This window comes from Lepidothrix coronata, unplaced genomic scaffold, assembly GCF_001604755.1.
Source record: "Lepidothrix coronata isolate B3197 unplaced genomic scaffold, Lepidothrix_coronata-1.0 Scaffold158, whole genome shotgun sequence".
NCBI classification, from domain to species: domain Eukaryota; kingdom Metazoa; phylum Chordata; class Aves; order Passeriformes; family Pipridae; genus Lepidothrix; species Lepidothrix coronata.
Window position 1 is genome coordinate 1,108,673 of NW_016690338.1, and position 16,424 is coordinate 1,125,096.

Below are 16,424 nucleotides of genomic sequence, written 5' to 3' on the forward strand. Positions count from 1 at the left end.
CACACTAAAGCCGCCGGGAAAACCCGTGCCGCCCGCCGCCGCCGCGGCCGCCAGCCGCGTGAAATCAGCTCCGCTGCCGCCCTCTAACATCCCCAGCCCCACTGCCAGACCCCGGGAAGCCCGCATCGGCGCACCTTTCCACCCAGCGGAAAGCGCTGCAGCCCCGCGCGACCTGCTGCAGCCCCTCCCGCGCACGCCACTGGCTGCTGCCGCCGGCTGCGGGACCGGCACCTAGCGCCCGTTGCCTAGCAACCCGGCAAAAGCCGCGGTTTACAAATGCGGGTGAAACGGCTGAGCCACACGTGTGCCGCCGGCCGCTTCCCTGCGCCCTCAAGCCGCCGGGGGCTCAAGCTGCGTGCCGCCGGGACCGCCGAACAGAGACCAGCGCCGCCTTAACACCGTGCCGCCGCAGCGCCGGAACCCCCATACCGCCCAGCGGACCGTGGGAGCCCCGCAGCCACCTCCTGCCGACCCACGCATGCCAATAGCCACTGTGTGAAGCCTCCACGCCAAGGAGAAACCCACCAGGAGCAATGCAGACCCCGAAGGAACCTTCCGCCGCTTCCCGCCACCACCGCACCGAGGAACAGCCACGCCGTGCCGAGAAGCCCCCCACCGCAGTATTGTGTCTCTGGTCTCCCAAGCAGACTGTGAATCCCCTCAAAACATACTTTCCACACCTGGGCTGTCGCTGCCCTTACAAAGAATGAACAGGAGCTGGTAAGACACTAAATAGAGGGAAGTACAGGCATCAACACCTCTTGCCTCTGATTGCTATCAAAAGAATTACCTGGATGTACAACATTCAGTACTTTTGAATGCATTCCTAAGAGATGTATTGGTCAGAAGCAATAATAAAAGTAGTTTCCTATTCCCCTTCTATGAAAAAATATAAGGAAATGGTGGTGAATTATCAGATGGCAGCGCCTCTACCCTCCTGAAAATACAGGATTTATTGCTCAGGAATACTAAGTTTCCACCTGCCACCTCATAGAGATTCCTTAAAAGGAAAAGAGAAAAAGGAAAATACTATTTTAATGCCATTCTCAGTGGCTGCTGTTTTGCTTGTTCAGCTCTAGTCAGCTCATCAGTTCATGCTCAGAAGCTGAAACTCAAAGTGATAGTGTGACCTATATCCATGAAGATTTATATGCATAAATACAAGCACAAGTTATGTGCTTGTTTTGGACATAAATGATATGAATCTATTCTCCACAGGGAAGAGTTCAAAATCATGAAAAAGCCAAAAGGTTTTCCATAGATTGTCCCCTTTCTACTCTGCCCCAGTGCAGGAATAACAGCATGCTATTTTCTATTTCAGGGAAGGGAAATGCTAGATTTTTTAGCCTAAGCCAAGGGATTTCCTTTAACTAGGAGTTTGTAGTGGGGTGACCATGGCTGGATGCCAGGCACCAACCAAAGCTGCTCCATCACTCCCCTCTGCCACTGGGCAGGGGAGAGAAAAATATAACAAAGGGTTCATGGGTTGAAACAAGGGCAGGAAGAGATCCCTCGGTCAGTTCATCACAGGTTGTTCCTGCCGCTGCTTAGGGAAAAAAGTCCTTCCCCTGCTCCCCGTGGGGCTACTCCCACACGAGAAAGTTCTCCATGAACTTTTCCAGCGTGAGTCCATCCCTTGCACGGGGTCACTCCTGATGGGCTCAGCCTTGGCCAGCGGCAGATCCGTCCTGGAGCTGTATGGAATTGGCTGTCTTGGACTCGGAGGAAACTTCCAGCAGCTTCTCACAGAAACCACCCCAGAAGCCCTCCCCCGCCACCAAAACCTGGTATCTTCCTTTACCTACCTTTATCTTCCAGGCTTCTTTCTCCTTCACACTCCACCTGTCTCTAACAAGTTACTTTACGCAACTCATACTCTTTATAAACAATGTACAGTATGGTGCAGTAGAGACATCTAGTGATTATTTCATGTAATTAAAACGCAAAGGATTGCTGTAGGAGGGAAAAATAAACTTCTTCCAAACCCTTGAAATACCCATCTTTACATGCTCTCCTCAAATCCACTGACAAAATAATTTGCCAGTTCTGGGCTAATTAATACACAGGATGGAAAAAATGATCAAACATCACTGGCTTCTGTGTCTCCAGAGCCTCTTTCCTCCTTTCCCCAGGTGTCTTCAAAAACCTTGGACACCGTTTAGTGTTTAAGTACCAATACAAATCCCTTCCTCATGTTATTTTGCTAAAGAATCTTCCTCAGAATATCTTGGCTGCAAAGCCAAGCAACAAATGTCTTTTTCAACTGAATTACCACCTACCTGCTAAGGGAAGGGTGGGATGTTGGAATTAGAAGGGGATGGATTTTGCAGCTGGAAGGGGGTTAGAATTAGGTGATCTTTAAGGTCTCTTCCAACCCAAACCGCTCTATAATTCCATGTTCCTTTGAACAGAAATTCTTCAACCCTGAGATATTCTGCTCTTTAGGTGCCGAAATCTAAGCTGTCCATTAACATCTACTTTCCAATTAGTAAAGAGAAATAGCTACCTCCATGGTCCTAGCATGTTCTCCTGAAAGGTCAGAGGAATGGTCCCTGAATGTCTCCTGAGGGACCAGCTGAAGGAGGCAGCAGGAGCAAGATGTGTCCTCCATTCCTGCAGTGTCCCAGGCTGCTGCTGAAGGACAGGACCTGGCTCCAAGGAAAGGGCTTTGTATGTGACCACTCCATCAGTTCTGTCAAGTGCATAAAATAATGAAGATCACCCTGATGGTGCTTGTCTGTCTTGCCAGAAACCTCCTCTCTCAAGAGGAAGACTCCTGAATCATGAACATGAACTAGGTCGTTCATGATGGGCCAGAGCTACTAAAAAAGTAAATGTAAAGAATAATAAATGTACATGTAATAATCAAAAAACTTGTTTGGCTTCAGACTGAAAGAGGGGAAATTCAGGTTAGATGTAGGGAAGAAATTCTTCCCTGTGAGGGTAGTGAGGCCCTGGCACAGGTTGCCCAGAGAAGCTGTGGCGCCCCATCCCTGGAAGTGTTGAAGACCAGCTTGGATGGGGCTGGGAGCAATCTGAGCTAGTGGAAGGTGTCCCTGCCTATGGCAGCGGGTTGGAATGAGATGATCTTTAAGGTCCCTTCCAACCCAAATGATTCTATTACTCTATGATTAATACAGAACTTTTCAGTTACCAGTGTTGTGAAAACCCATTCTCAACACAGTTCAGTGATTTAAGCTGAAAATGCTGAAGTCATTCTTCTTTCTTTCTTTCATACTTCTTCGATGGCTGGTCCCAAGAGGTCAAAATATTGCATTTCTTGACTTACCATCATGATAATTCCAAAGAACTGTGTTGTCTGTCTTCAATGAGAAAATTTGATGACCAACATGAAGAGGAATAATAGATCAGACTCAGCCCTGGTTTAATTCTGAGTTTAATAATGCCACTGGGATATGAGGACTAGCATGTGGTGTAGAGCTGATTGAAGAGCAGAAATTCCCCTGGGAGAAGAATTCAAAGTTTTGCTATAATTTTAAGTTACCATAAACTCAAAAAAATTAGAAATTTCTATGAGGATGAAAATCCAAAGGAAAAAAAAAGAAAGTTGGCCTCGTAGCAACATTTTCAAACCTGATTTTTAAAATTAATTTTATTCTTCATGAAATAAATTTAACGAAAATTTAAATGCAGAAAAAAATTTTTTTCCAAACTCTTGCAATTGGTTTTTTCAGCAATAAAAACCTCCCTACATCATTGTTTCCTGGTTTCAACCCTGAACTACTGAAGTTTAGGAGGAAGTGATCTGATAATCACAAACTGAACAATCTAATCACAAACTGAACAATCTAATCATCACGATCTGAGTTGAAACACATTTTAGTGTCCAGTTGGTTTGAGGAGGATATGAACACACTCAGCATGTTGCTAGCTTGAGTTCCAAACAAAAATTAGATGTGGGCTGAAGGTCCCATTTTATGAGAAAGTTGATCAAAATCACAGCTTTAATAGAACATACACCATCAGAAGGGACTAAGAATGAAGAACTGCTTACAAAAGCTACAAGGTGAGAATTTACATTTGAAAAAAAAGGGTTCTGGTTTCCTTCCGTTTTACAGACATCTAAACACTTGTTTTGACCTCATGTGGTATGGTGGAGAGCGGCCAAAAATAGGGGATGGTACTTTTTCAGTGAGTCCATTTTGATCGCAGGTCTGAAAGCAACTTTTCAAAATGGCAAGTGAGGTGGTTTATGCTGAGGTACTACCCAAGGAAAGAGTACATTTCACTTCAGAAACTTCAGATACAGGTAAAAAAATGCAATAATGTTAATAATATTAATATCATTCATAATTTAATGTTACTTCATTTCCCTCTGCTCGATGCCATGTTTCATTCTTTCTTAGATCATTCGGAAGTCACGTTGAAAGCATTTTGATAACTGTTAATAACCTCCCCTGTTTATTATATATCTCTTTGCTTGGCAAATTCATGTTTATTAATAGAATAAATACTGAATTCTAGCGAAAGTGAAGACTGACCTTTAAAATCTCATTCTGGATTTCAGTAGTATGGCTGAAATGTTCTGTTTCTGAAAAAAGTTAATGTTCAGACATTGAAGATATTTACACGGATTATTGGAAACTCATTGACAGCTGAATGGACTTCTCCCTCCTGCAGTACACTTCTATTTTATATCTTAATTTGATTTCTTTCTTCGACACCAGAAATATTTTTAAATTCTAAAATGATAGTTCTGTTTCTAGTTTTTCTTCTCTTTCTTTCTTCTTTCTTTCTTTCTTTTTCTTTCTTTATCTGTCTCTGTCCCCCTTTTTCATTTCTAAAAGGTCTATGACGACAAAAATGCAAGTCAAATTTTAATAGAAGTCTCTGTAATTTTGAAAACTGTTAGCCCTCCAATTTGTGTATGACCTACTGATATCTTCAACTGTAAAACTGATTACTCAAAGACTTTATTTTCAAGTAATAAAGTGCAAAATATAGCCATTCATGGATAAAAGCAGGAAATAATTTATGTTTTTAAGACATATATTTTACCAGTATGAGATGCTTGGAAATTCAGTATCTAAAAATTTTTTGTGGGCAATTATAAGGCTGAATAAGTAACCAAATATCATGCAAAATATTTTTCTTATGCTTTAGAGTAGGACAGCATGGTATTTTGAAAAAAATATTTTCAATAGCAATAGTAAAATATCACCAATTCTTGTCACTTCTCCTAATCTTGCATCCCTTTTGGTGTCTTAATAAATGCTTTATTTTAATATTATCCTAAAACACTGACTTCCACAGGCTGTTTGTAATATCTTGCATGAAGAAATACTTTAAATTGATCTGGAATATGACATCTATTAACAGCATCGGTGTGTGCTACTGAGATATAGTGAAAAAACCTCACCTATCTTTATAATTAATATTTTTTCACATTCTCATATTTATAAAAATTTCCATTCTTACAACCTCTCTCTTCGATTTCTGTGTGTGTTCCATTGCTTTCATACTTGAGAGCCCGAGTGCAGGAAACTAAGCTCTCATCTTCTGCCAAACTCTGTTAAACTGTTCTGACTCCTTGGCAGCTGCACGAGAAAGATTTTTTTAGAAAGTTCTAAAAAAATGGGTTAGATTCCACATTTTTTGTAAGTCTGGGGTAGATCTCAGCAGCCCTGGCACCCTTAGGACATTGCTTTTCTTCAGGCCAAAGCTTGGTGTTTGCCATTACAGAGAGTTCAGAGCAGGGATGTTGCCTATCACCCACCTGCCTGAAAACACTCAAGAGACCTTGCGATCTTAATCCATACATATTTGACATTAAGTCATTGATACAGCAAGGCTAAATTTGCTCCTTTGAGACAAAAATTATAACCTAGGCCATAAAAAAGGGGTGTTCATACTGCCCTACCTGTGAGCATTTTCTTGTTACACACTTCAATGTTTGTGCTGCCTTACCTGATTTTGTGGCTCTAAGTTTGCTTTACTTCCCCACAGCCACTATGCTTGTCCACTAGTTAGCCTGCAACCTGCTTCTCCTCTGCCTTCAGCTTCTGCTTCCTTGACTTTTTACAAGAGGAGGACAGAGCTTTTAACCTGCAGGCCTGGACGTGTCCTACATTTTGCACTGCTGAAATTTGCATTTGCTCATCTTCCCTGTGGCACTTCAGAGAAAAATCTGTTTGGTTTCTCTCTTAAGATTGAAAAAAAACCCAAACCAACAACTTATTTCATACACTATCAGCAAGCAAATTTGATGGAAGAAGCTCCTGGGAAATGAGGCAAAACATGCAAAGCATGCAACCTCCAAGGTGTTGTGTTGCAGTTGATGTAAAAATATAGCTTCTTCCTTCCTTCTGCTGCCACACCTACCGAAAACTGCTGTGAAACATGTCCTGTCGCTCACCTACTCTGATAGTTCATCCTTGGATTTAATATCACCCAATGGAGGATAAACTGTGTCACAGGGCAGTTCCTCATCTCATTACACCTGCAGTTATCTTTCTAGTTGTACCTCTTCCCACAAGCTTTCCTGATTGCACAAAATTGCTGAATTGGGCCAATGGTCCTGTAGACATCCCCTGGGCAGTGAGATACCTTCTGGACACACCTTTAACTATGTGAATTTGAAAACACTATCTAGGTGATGCAACTCAACTAAATAATAGAAGTCAGGTACCTAAACATCATCTTTGCCTTCCTTGGGCTTTCCATGCAGCACTGGCCACTGAAAGCCAAAGAATGGGTTGTTTTTGCAGGGATAGTGAGAGAGATCTCCGCTGTTCTGCAGTGTAAGCATCCACACATAAGAACAGACAAGTGTGGGCAAGGCCTCCAAAGATAGGGAAAGCTCCTATGAGACAGGAAATCTTAGTTCTTGTGGTTAAAGCAAAGCAGTTTCAGCAAGCCACGTGCCTTCTTGGGAAAATGAATGGCTTGCTGCTGAAAACCCTGCTGCCAATTCCTCTTCCAGCCCACCTTGCACCTTATTGGTAGCTAATCTGGTGATTGAGCTCTTCTGATAGTCCAGCAGACAGGAATTCTCCACTACTGAGGCGAGGAAGGCAGAGAAAGTAATTTGCCAGGCATTTCCAGACTTTTGAGGAAACCCACCCTGACAAGATTTTTTGTGCTGTTGGTTGTAAAAATCTTGTAACACACAGTGAAGCACTTTTTTTACTGGGTGCAACCAGGAGTGTCACAACCATTCCAGTGGTTACTGGGGCATAGGAGGGTTTTCTACTCATTGACCACCAGATAGGGAATGGGAAGATCTCTGTCCTGTCACATTTGAAAGCCTAATGTAAGACTATAGAAAGTTCTGAAGTGCCTGCCTCAGGCTCCATGCATGGAAAGCAGTGACTGGAGGAAGATCATGTGATGACCAGCCATTAATAAAAATCTCATTTAAACACATGGAAGGATGAAATTGAGGAAGAAAAATCCGTGGATGAAATGAAAACAATATGTTTATATTTTACATACATTTTAAAATTATGTTTCATTCATTAGGGATGGGAAAATAGCCTGTCTTTGCTCTATGCACATGCTTTGTTCCAACAGGAATTGTGCTCTTCTTTGTGAAAGAGGAAACAAGACAAAAGGCATATTTTGTAGCCATGTACAAGATCTGAATTCAGTAGGAAGAAGTTTATTGAGAAATAAACAGGAGAAAAAACTTCTTTTCACTGAAAAGAAGTTGTCATTGATTAACTTCTGCTTAGAGGTTGACAGAATATATACATGTGTGTAAAAGAAGAAAAAATAGAATTATTACTAGAGTAGTTCACTGTGTGACAACCTATGGTTACCTAGAAGGGTTTTTTTAAATTTTCATAGATTTAATAACTGAATAACATTTCCTTATTTTATTTTATTTTATTTTGAAAAACTGCACAGCAAGGCAATCATATGCATGAAGTCTCCTAGTAATTTCTTTTTGGCACATTTACTCAGTGACAGAAAAAAAAAGTAATAAAGCAATGTCTCTTGCATGTTGTTGCTCTTCTCACTTTCCCAGAGAGGGTCTGATGCTGCAGGGGATTGAGTGCAATGAGCATGGCAAGGGCTGGCCTTGGGCAGGTTCTAATTGCAACACTTTTTGTTCCAGCAGGTGATCCAATCACATATGCTGAGGTGAAGGTGGAATGGAGATCTGACAGACCTGACAGCACATCCAAAATTACACATTCAGGTACTGCAACACCGCAGGACACTTCACCTTGTCTCATTGCATTTTATCCTCTTTGTATACCTCTTTGTATTACACACAGTGGAGCAGTTGCTTAGGGCTAAGTGCCCAAAGAGATGTTGATATTAGGAAGAAATTCTTCCCTGTGAGGGTGGTGACACCCTAGCACAGGTTGCCCAGAGAAACTGTGGCTGCCCCATCCCTGGAAGTGTTCCAGACCAGGTTGGATGGGGCTTGGAGCAACCTGGGCTAGTGGAAGGTGTCCCTGCCCATGGCAGCGGGTTGGAATGAGATGATCTTTATGGTCCCTTCTAACTCAAACCGTTCTGTATTTAAACCAAAACTGAGCTACTTTTACAAAGTGATAGCCAGGAAGCAAAAATTCTGGACAGTGTTTTGACAAGTGTCAGAAAAATTGTGTCTATCACTTCTTAAGTTAAAATTTTAAGATATATTAAATTTTCTCAAACTGTGTAAGTAAATTTTGTTCTGCAAAGTGGAATCATGTCTTGGATATGAGTTTTAGCTCTTGTGTGTGAGGTGAAAATGAAGTAGAGAACGAAAGAAAATATTCCATTCATGCAATGCAATAAGAGCATTTAAGATATTTATAGAGAAAAGTGGTAGCTGCGGCAAATGCTAGTGAGAACAGGTATTTCCACTGGGGTTTTAATTTGGCCTTACAACAAGGAAAAGAAACTGAAAGCTTCAGATGGTTTTTCTGATTAAAAGTGGTGGTTGGGCAGATGAGAGAGTGGGACAAGTGGAGATCTCAATCTGGCTGTTACAAAGGCAAAACCAATTCACTGCTTTCATTGAAATGCATTTCATTAATAATGATTTTATCCCAGGATGGGATGGGACTGCAGGATGGGACTGCAGCATGAAAAGTGTGGTCACTAATACAGTTTTGATATATGACCATTGACCCATCTGGTTTTTAGCTGCCTTTTTATAGCCCTCAGTCCTCACTTCCTCCCTCTGATTCTGTCTACACTGTCCAGGTTTTCAGAATTTTGTTCAAGGAATATCAATATATGCTATAAATATGGAAAATTATTATAGAAGAGCTCTGTCCCTTCGCATTCTTCACTGCAACCTCTTTAAAACCGCAGAAGTCAGATGTATGTTCTAATTCTCCATTAGATTGGGGGGTGGTTTACATGGAAAGTATGAAGGAATGGGGATCTAATGAACACAAAGATCCTAGTCAGGATTACAGTTGGAGCAGAAAATGATGGAGACAGGGATTTAAAGACCATAGAAACAAGTGTTTCTTTGTTGTGCTTAAAAATTACGATAATCTGGAAAGAGTCTCTAGAATTTCAAATTACTTATAACACCTTTTTAAAGCCTGAATGTGAACTATAGGATTTCCCTGTGGGTCTTCAGTTTTGTAACCTCAGGAAAATAACACAACCATTGCAAGGCATTTTCCAAGGAAAAGGCAGGGTATATTACAGAGTGGGAAGCACTGGCTGTGCTGTGTGCACATGGCAAAATGTTGACATGACAGGGTTGGCAAAGCTGTGCTCTGCCACAGAAGGTAAGAGGTCACAGTTTTAGGTGTTTTCTCAACAGCTATGATGATAAAAATTAGGAATGGCCAGGAAAGGGGCTCTTCTGCCCCTGAAAATGTGATTTTATGTATGCACACAGGTTTGTATACATATAAACCTACATACATATACAGGTGTTAGATCTACAGCACCCAGTGTAACACACTCCTGCTGAAGGCCTGGTACAGTGATTTTGCATCCTCCCATAACTCAGAACAAAAGTTGACTTGCTTTCTGCCTGTAGTGAGACTCATCTCCCTTGTCCCTTTGGCAGTGACCTGCTTGGAGAACTCACACTGGTGTTACATTGTTTTCACTCTGGTCTTCACTGCAGTGATTCTGTTCATCACTGTCATCCTCTTGGCAGTGAAATGTCCCAGCCTCTCAGGTGGACGCTGACGTCTTGTTGACACACAGGGTAAGCCATTTTTAACCGTGTCCTATTTTCATACAACACATTTGCATTTATCAGATGAGGTGCAAGGAAGCTCCCAAACCAAATGCTGGGTTGTTCAGAGAATCACAGAGTATGGTGAGTTGGAAGGGACCCACAAGTCCAAGTCCTGGCCCTCCTGGCCCATCCCCAAGAGTCACACCATGTGCCCAAGAGTATCATCCAAACACTCCTTAAGCTCTGTCAGCCTTAGTGCTGTGACCACTGCCCTGGGGAGCCTGTTCAGTGCCCAACCACCCTCTGGGGAAAGAGTCTCTTTCTGATATCCAACCTAAACCTCTCCTGATACAACTTCAGGCCATTCCCTCAGGTCCTGTCACTGATCCTCACAGAGAAGAGATCAGTGCCTGCCCCTCCTCTTCCCCTCACAAGGAAGTTCAGTCTGGGATTTGAAGGCAATCAGGATAACAGTTGTTCAATTCAGACTAGGAATGGCAGTGGACAGAGAAATCCTCAGAGAAATCCTTCCCATCCACATATAGTCCTTACATAGAGCCACAAAACATGTTTAATCGCTCTTCCAGGTCGCTCTCCCTGGAAGTTGTCACTGAGTGGCTCCCTTATGATAGCTACATGACCAGACCTCCATCCCAAAGCATCCCAAGTTTTGCTATGGTTCTCATGCCACAGAGGTGCCCTCTCTTTACTCATAGGACCCTCACAGCAGGTTAATCTTCAGTGAGATTCTCTAATTCTAGTAACTTTTGCCTCTTTTATTTCCAGATGACTCAGCCCAGGAAGGTTCTGCTTGTTCAACAGAACAGGACATAATGCTTGTTTTCTTTTACATGATTTTCTCTGAAGAGACTTGTATGAAAGAAGACCTGCCATCAGTCTGATCACTCTTCAGTTATGTCATCCGAGATCTCTGTTAAACCTCTAACCTCTCCATATCTGGGCAAGACATATATTAATTTTATTTGGAGTTTTCTTAAACCTGTAATACCAGCAACCATCCAATTATATCAATGTGTGTAGCAAGGCCTGGGTTCAAGCTGCTGCATCAAAAGTTGAATTTGGGTCTTGTTTAGACTACAAAAATGACCTGATGGACTGCTTGGAGACCTACATTTAATTCACATCTGATTTGATTCTGCAATACTTTGCAATATAGATAAGCTTTTAGATTGCATTATGTGCAAGTGCAAAAATTCATGGACAAAACAGGGAATGTCAAAGGTTGCACTGAACTTTTTTATAAAGCCCAGGTTTGGACTTGATTTTTCTTCCCTTGACAGCCTTCAGTGAGATTTTTATGAGAAGGGTATTGAAGATGCAAGAAACTATATTCATTTAGTAGAGAGGTCTCAGTCTCATCCCTTCATTGGCTTGAATAAAATTATTCTGTTCTATTTGTCCAGAAGAGTGTCTCACAATATATTCATTCTGTCTTGGGGCAATAATTAATTTTGTATTCATTTGGGGTTTTTTTCCCCAAATGCTGTAGCTTCAGTTAAAACAGAGTCCTCCTCTGGATGCACCCCAGGTTCAGATGTATTTGTTGGTAATTATTATTGTATTGTCTGGGTTTATGTTGTTTTCAGTTCTTATCCATTATAACTTCTTTGGGGCAGGCTGATATCAATGATGTGCAGACCCTGAGCAGGAGGAGGCTGCATAGCAAATATTTCTATAATTGTTCCTTGTATCTAAGCTTATCTGTACTTAAGATGTGTTGTTGCTGTTGTTAATGTACCCCATCTCTATAGTGAAATCAATAAAGGGATTTAGTCAAGCACTTGATACGCTGGTGTTTGTTATGTTAGTCAGACAGAAAGAAAAATAACATTTAGTATTTGTATGACCTTCGAATTGTTGTCATGAAGGTCCTGGCACCTAAGAGACAACCATTTGCACTGGGGGGACAATGGGGTAAACACCGACAATGGGGTCTGCACTGGTTTAAAGGTAAACCAGCAGGGGAAATGAACTCAACTCAAAGGAGAGATTATAAGTCAGAATAACAATTTAATAAAATAATACAATAAGTACAATTCTACAGATAAACAATTGGTTTTAACCCACAAAACCCAAATGTATAACCCAGCATCCTGGGCCATGAACAGAGTGGTGTTCTTTGGGCCCCCTGAGTCCAAAGTAAAAGGAGAGGGGAAAACCTGTTGGTGAGAGTGCTGTTGCAGTCTGGTCAAGAGTGGTGATTGCAGTCCAGTTGAGAGTGATGGTTGCAGTCTGGTTGAAAAGTGGTGGTTGCAGTTTGGTTGAGAGCGGTGATCTGCAGTCTTCCTCTGGATCCCACGAGTGGTTCCAAAAGTTCCAAGACTCCAAGATTACATTTTCTCCAGTTCAGGCAGGAATGCTCAGTACTTCCCTCAGGGCGGGGAGTTCCACAAAAGAGTGTCAGGAGAGGGAGGCACCCTCCTATCTTGCAGGCCTCTTAACAACTAGTTTATAGCCTGAGGAGTCAGGCTGCTCTGGGCAGAAGGTGTAAATAGTCTGTTGATACCAGTTTCTGGGAAATGGCATGGAAGGCTATAGAATACACAGTTTTGGGTTACACCCATACAGTGATGAACTGGTCCCAGCTGTTCTAACTAGGACAGGGTCACTGGCCACAGATATGACACTGGGCATATTACACATGACATCAAAAAATAAACATGTGACTGTAAATCTGCCACTGAGGAGCCGTCTCTCATCTTTGTTTCTTGCCCCTGGAGGTTCCTCAATTTCTTATATTGCATTCTCTCTTCCTCTGGCTGCAGGCACAGCCTGGAGCTGTGAATGGCATTGATTGCTGCTGCCCACGCTTGGCTGGGTTTTTTCCTGGCCTTTCAGCCATTCTCTCATCCCCTGGCTGAGAAGCCCCATCCCTTTTATTCCTGAACACAGTAATGAATGTGTTAATTAATTTATTTAATTAATTAATTAATTAAAAGAATGCAAACAAGCCATTAGATATGTAATCTGCAGGACCAGCAGGAGTGACAAAATCCCTTTGTTTTGTCCGTTTTTGCAGGGAAGCGAGTTTATGGCACACCTGTTTTACAGATCTTGCTACTCACCCTCTTTTTTTTTCAGACTTACCCTTGCCCTTCTCTCTTCAAGAAAAAGATACAGCCCAGAAATCCCAGAAAGCCAGAAGCTGGAGCCAAGACACAGGCAAAAATAAGAGACTTGACATTTAGCAAGTGGAAGGTGAGCAGGTAGAAATATTAGGTGGGCAGTAGAAGAAACCACAAGGTGAAGGTAACATGAAGCAATCAGTGAGGTGTCAGAACCAAATACTTTTAATAATCCTACATTTTTTTAAATCGTTGAATAAGACTCTATCACAGAGGAAGACTCCATAACCAGTATGTCCAGAGAGTACCATCTCTTTTACCCTTCTGCTTGCAAATATCTTCATCCAACAGCCTCCCAGTTACCCTGGGTCATGCACTCCTCAGATTTATACAGTCTGGAGAGAGAAGAGGGGAAATTTTATGGTAATTTCCAGGATACTTGCTTCTTAGCCTATCCCTTTGTCAAATATAAAGACAGATAGGACTAAGGGGTTTTATTGTTTCTAGCCTTTTTCATCATCCTAAAAATACTAAAGATTTCATGTCTAGTCTCCTAGTTTAGTCAAAGAATCTCTTGGAGGTCTGAGAGATGAGGTAGTGTACTATATTATGCTGGAGGTTGGAGAAATAGCTAAGCTTTTATCCATTTCCATTCTCCATCTGTAAATATACTATATAAATATACTATGGAAATGAAATAAGCAGAACCCCAGCCCCCTGTTTAACAGTATCCAAATATCCTTCTCATTAGACATATTATTCTTTTTGGCATGTCAAAGATGAATGGGAATGAAAAGCAACAGCTCTGGTTGATCACCAAGACAGTGCTTCAGCTCCCCAGACACAGACTAAATATGCTGGGACCCTGAAGAGCATTGCCTGACCTGTCTTCTTCAGTGCCCCATCTCACTTGGTTTTCCAGTGTGACATGTTTTTCTTTGCTATCAGCTCCAAGCTGCTGTCCCAGGCTGAAAGCCATGTGAGGACAAACAGAATTGTGGGTCTAGATAACAAAAAGGACCAAAGGAGATTACACACAAGAGAAAGCCTTTAGGGCTGTAGGCCGCAAAAGTAGGTGCTTTGAGCTGTAGGAGCATTTCGTGCCCTTTAGGAATGGCAATAGAAGAGGAATGAGTAGGCAGAAGGGGAAGGGAAGATAGTAAAATCTTTCAAGATGCCAAGATGCTGCTACACTGGTGGCTGTGAGTGAAGGTTACCACAGGTTCTGTGACAGATCTGTGGCTTTTTTTCAAATGCAAAAATCACAAAATGTGCCACCTGGGCAGAAAGATTTGGGAAGAAAGCCCTTCTAAAACTGGGGCTTTCGCGTGTTTCCAAGTTATCTCTGTTTGGTTTCTTTGGATGACAGCAACCTTTCTATCACCAAAAACTGCTACAGAATCACCTTCACTGATGAATCCTTTTGACTGATTTCTTTCTGTCACTATTACCTGCTAGTACCTGCTATCACTGTTATATAGCTTATTTTATATGGTCACCAGAAATACTCTCTTCCTGCAACTACAGGTGTAGGCAGAAAATAATTGATTGTTCCACTCCCTGATTATCTGCTGTGTGACAGACCACCACCTTCAGTGGTCCCTGAACATCCCAGGCAAGAGGAATCTTCTAAGCCCCCCACTTTTCCTGTCTGCCTTTCACTGCATCCCATTTCATACACTCTCTAGCAGCTACAAAACCCGACAGAGAAAAGGTAGGTCAGCGAGTTACCATTTATCTGCTTTTCCTTCTGCAGGTCTCAGAACTCTTCCTGGATGTGAACCACTTTCTAAGACAATCATTTAAAATGACCCAAATAGTAGCTAAATGTCGAATGAAACTCTCTTTTTTGTAGGCATGGAATTCCACTTGGACTCATGATTCCTCGCTATTCTTTATATTTTATGACCAGAACATGCACCAAGTGTTGATTGCCTTAACGCATCACCACAACCTGCATTAGGTAATGAGTGTAAGCAGAAGATGAGAGCAGAAAGTGTAGTGTACTTAAATATCCATTTGTACAGAGACTGTAAGACTGGGAAGAGATGTGGAATTTATACTTTAATATCAGTGTGCATGAGTTAGTTGAAACATCTGAATTTGTATTACAAATTTTTCTGTTGAACAGAATAATTATTCTGCTCTTGTTCCAAGAAGCTTTACGATTTTAGATTTATGACCTGAACATGCTGCTTTTTAAAGCAATTGAAACCTGAAGTCTTTTTCTTCTGCTGGTTTGGCAATGCTCCACATGTCTTTGGGGGAGAACTTCAATGCTATCAAGGAGAGGGAATGATGGTTTCAACTAAAATTACTACAGAGTGCTTGGACCCTACTTGTTAAGTTCAGGAGCAGACACAGGTCTAGTCACAAGCATAAGAGTGTGCCTTACTTATCACCTGCTTCAGGGGAAACAGGGCTGACTCACATTCCCATATCCCGTAATGTGGGATCTGGACTAGATAAACAGACCGAGATCAAAGGTATGAGGTTCAACAGGTGCCAGGTCTTGCTCTTGGGTCACAACAACCCCCTGCAGCTCCAGGCTGGGGCAGAGTGGCTGGAAAGTGCCCGTTGGGAAAGGCCCTGGAGTTCTGGTGACAGCAGCTAGACATGAGCCCAGGTGTGCCTAGGGGGGCAAGAGGCCAATGGCACCTGGCTTGGATCAGCAATAGTGTGGCAGCAGGACCAGGGCAGGGATTGTCCCCCTATACTGGGCACTGGTGAGGCCACACCTCAAATCCTGTGTCCGGTTCTGGGCCCCTCACTGCTGGAAAGACACTGAGGGGCTGGAGGGTGTCCAGAGAAGGGCAATGGAGCTGGTGAAGGGTCTGGAGCACAAGTACTATAAGGAGCAGCTGAGGGAGCGGGGGGGGGCTCGGTCTGGAGAAAAGGAGGCTCAGGGGGGACCTTCTCACTCTCTACAACTTCCTGACAGCAGGTTGTAGCCAGGTGGGGGGCAGGCTCCTCTCTGAGGTAACAAGTGACATGATGAGAGGACAAAGTCTTAAGCTTCACCAGAAGAGGTTCAGATTGGACATCAGCAAGAATTTCTTCTCTGAAAGCGTGATTAGACATTGGAACGGGCTGCCCAGGGAGGTGGTGGAATCACCATCCCTGAGGTGTTAAAGGGCAGACCAGACGTGGCACTCAGTGCCACGGTCCAGTTGACACGGCGGTGATCGGTCACAGGTTGGACTCGGTGTCCCCAGAGGTCTTTTCCA

General features: G+C 42.6%; 1 long non-coding RNA gene across 1 annotated transcript; it reads left to right on the plus strand.

Annotated features, from left to right (window-relative positions):
* Positions 1-289: 289 nt before the first annotated feature.
* LOC108504297 lies at positions 290-11,852 on the plus strand. Its single transcript, XR_001877059.1, has 5 exons — positions 290-720; positions 4,174-4,270; positions 8,081-8,164; positions 9,995-10,138; positions 10,898-11,852. It is a non-coding gene; the product is annotated as an uncharacterized LOC108504297 (long non-coding RNA).
* Positions 11,853-16,424: the final 4,572 nt, after the last annotated feature.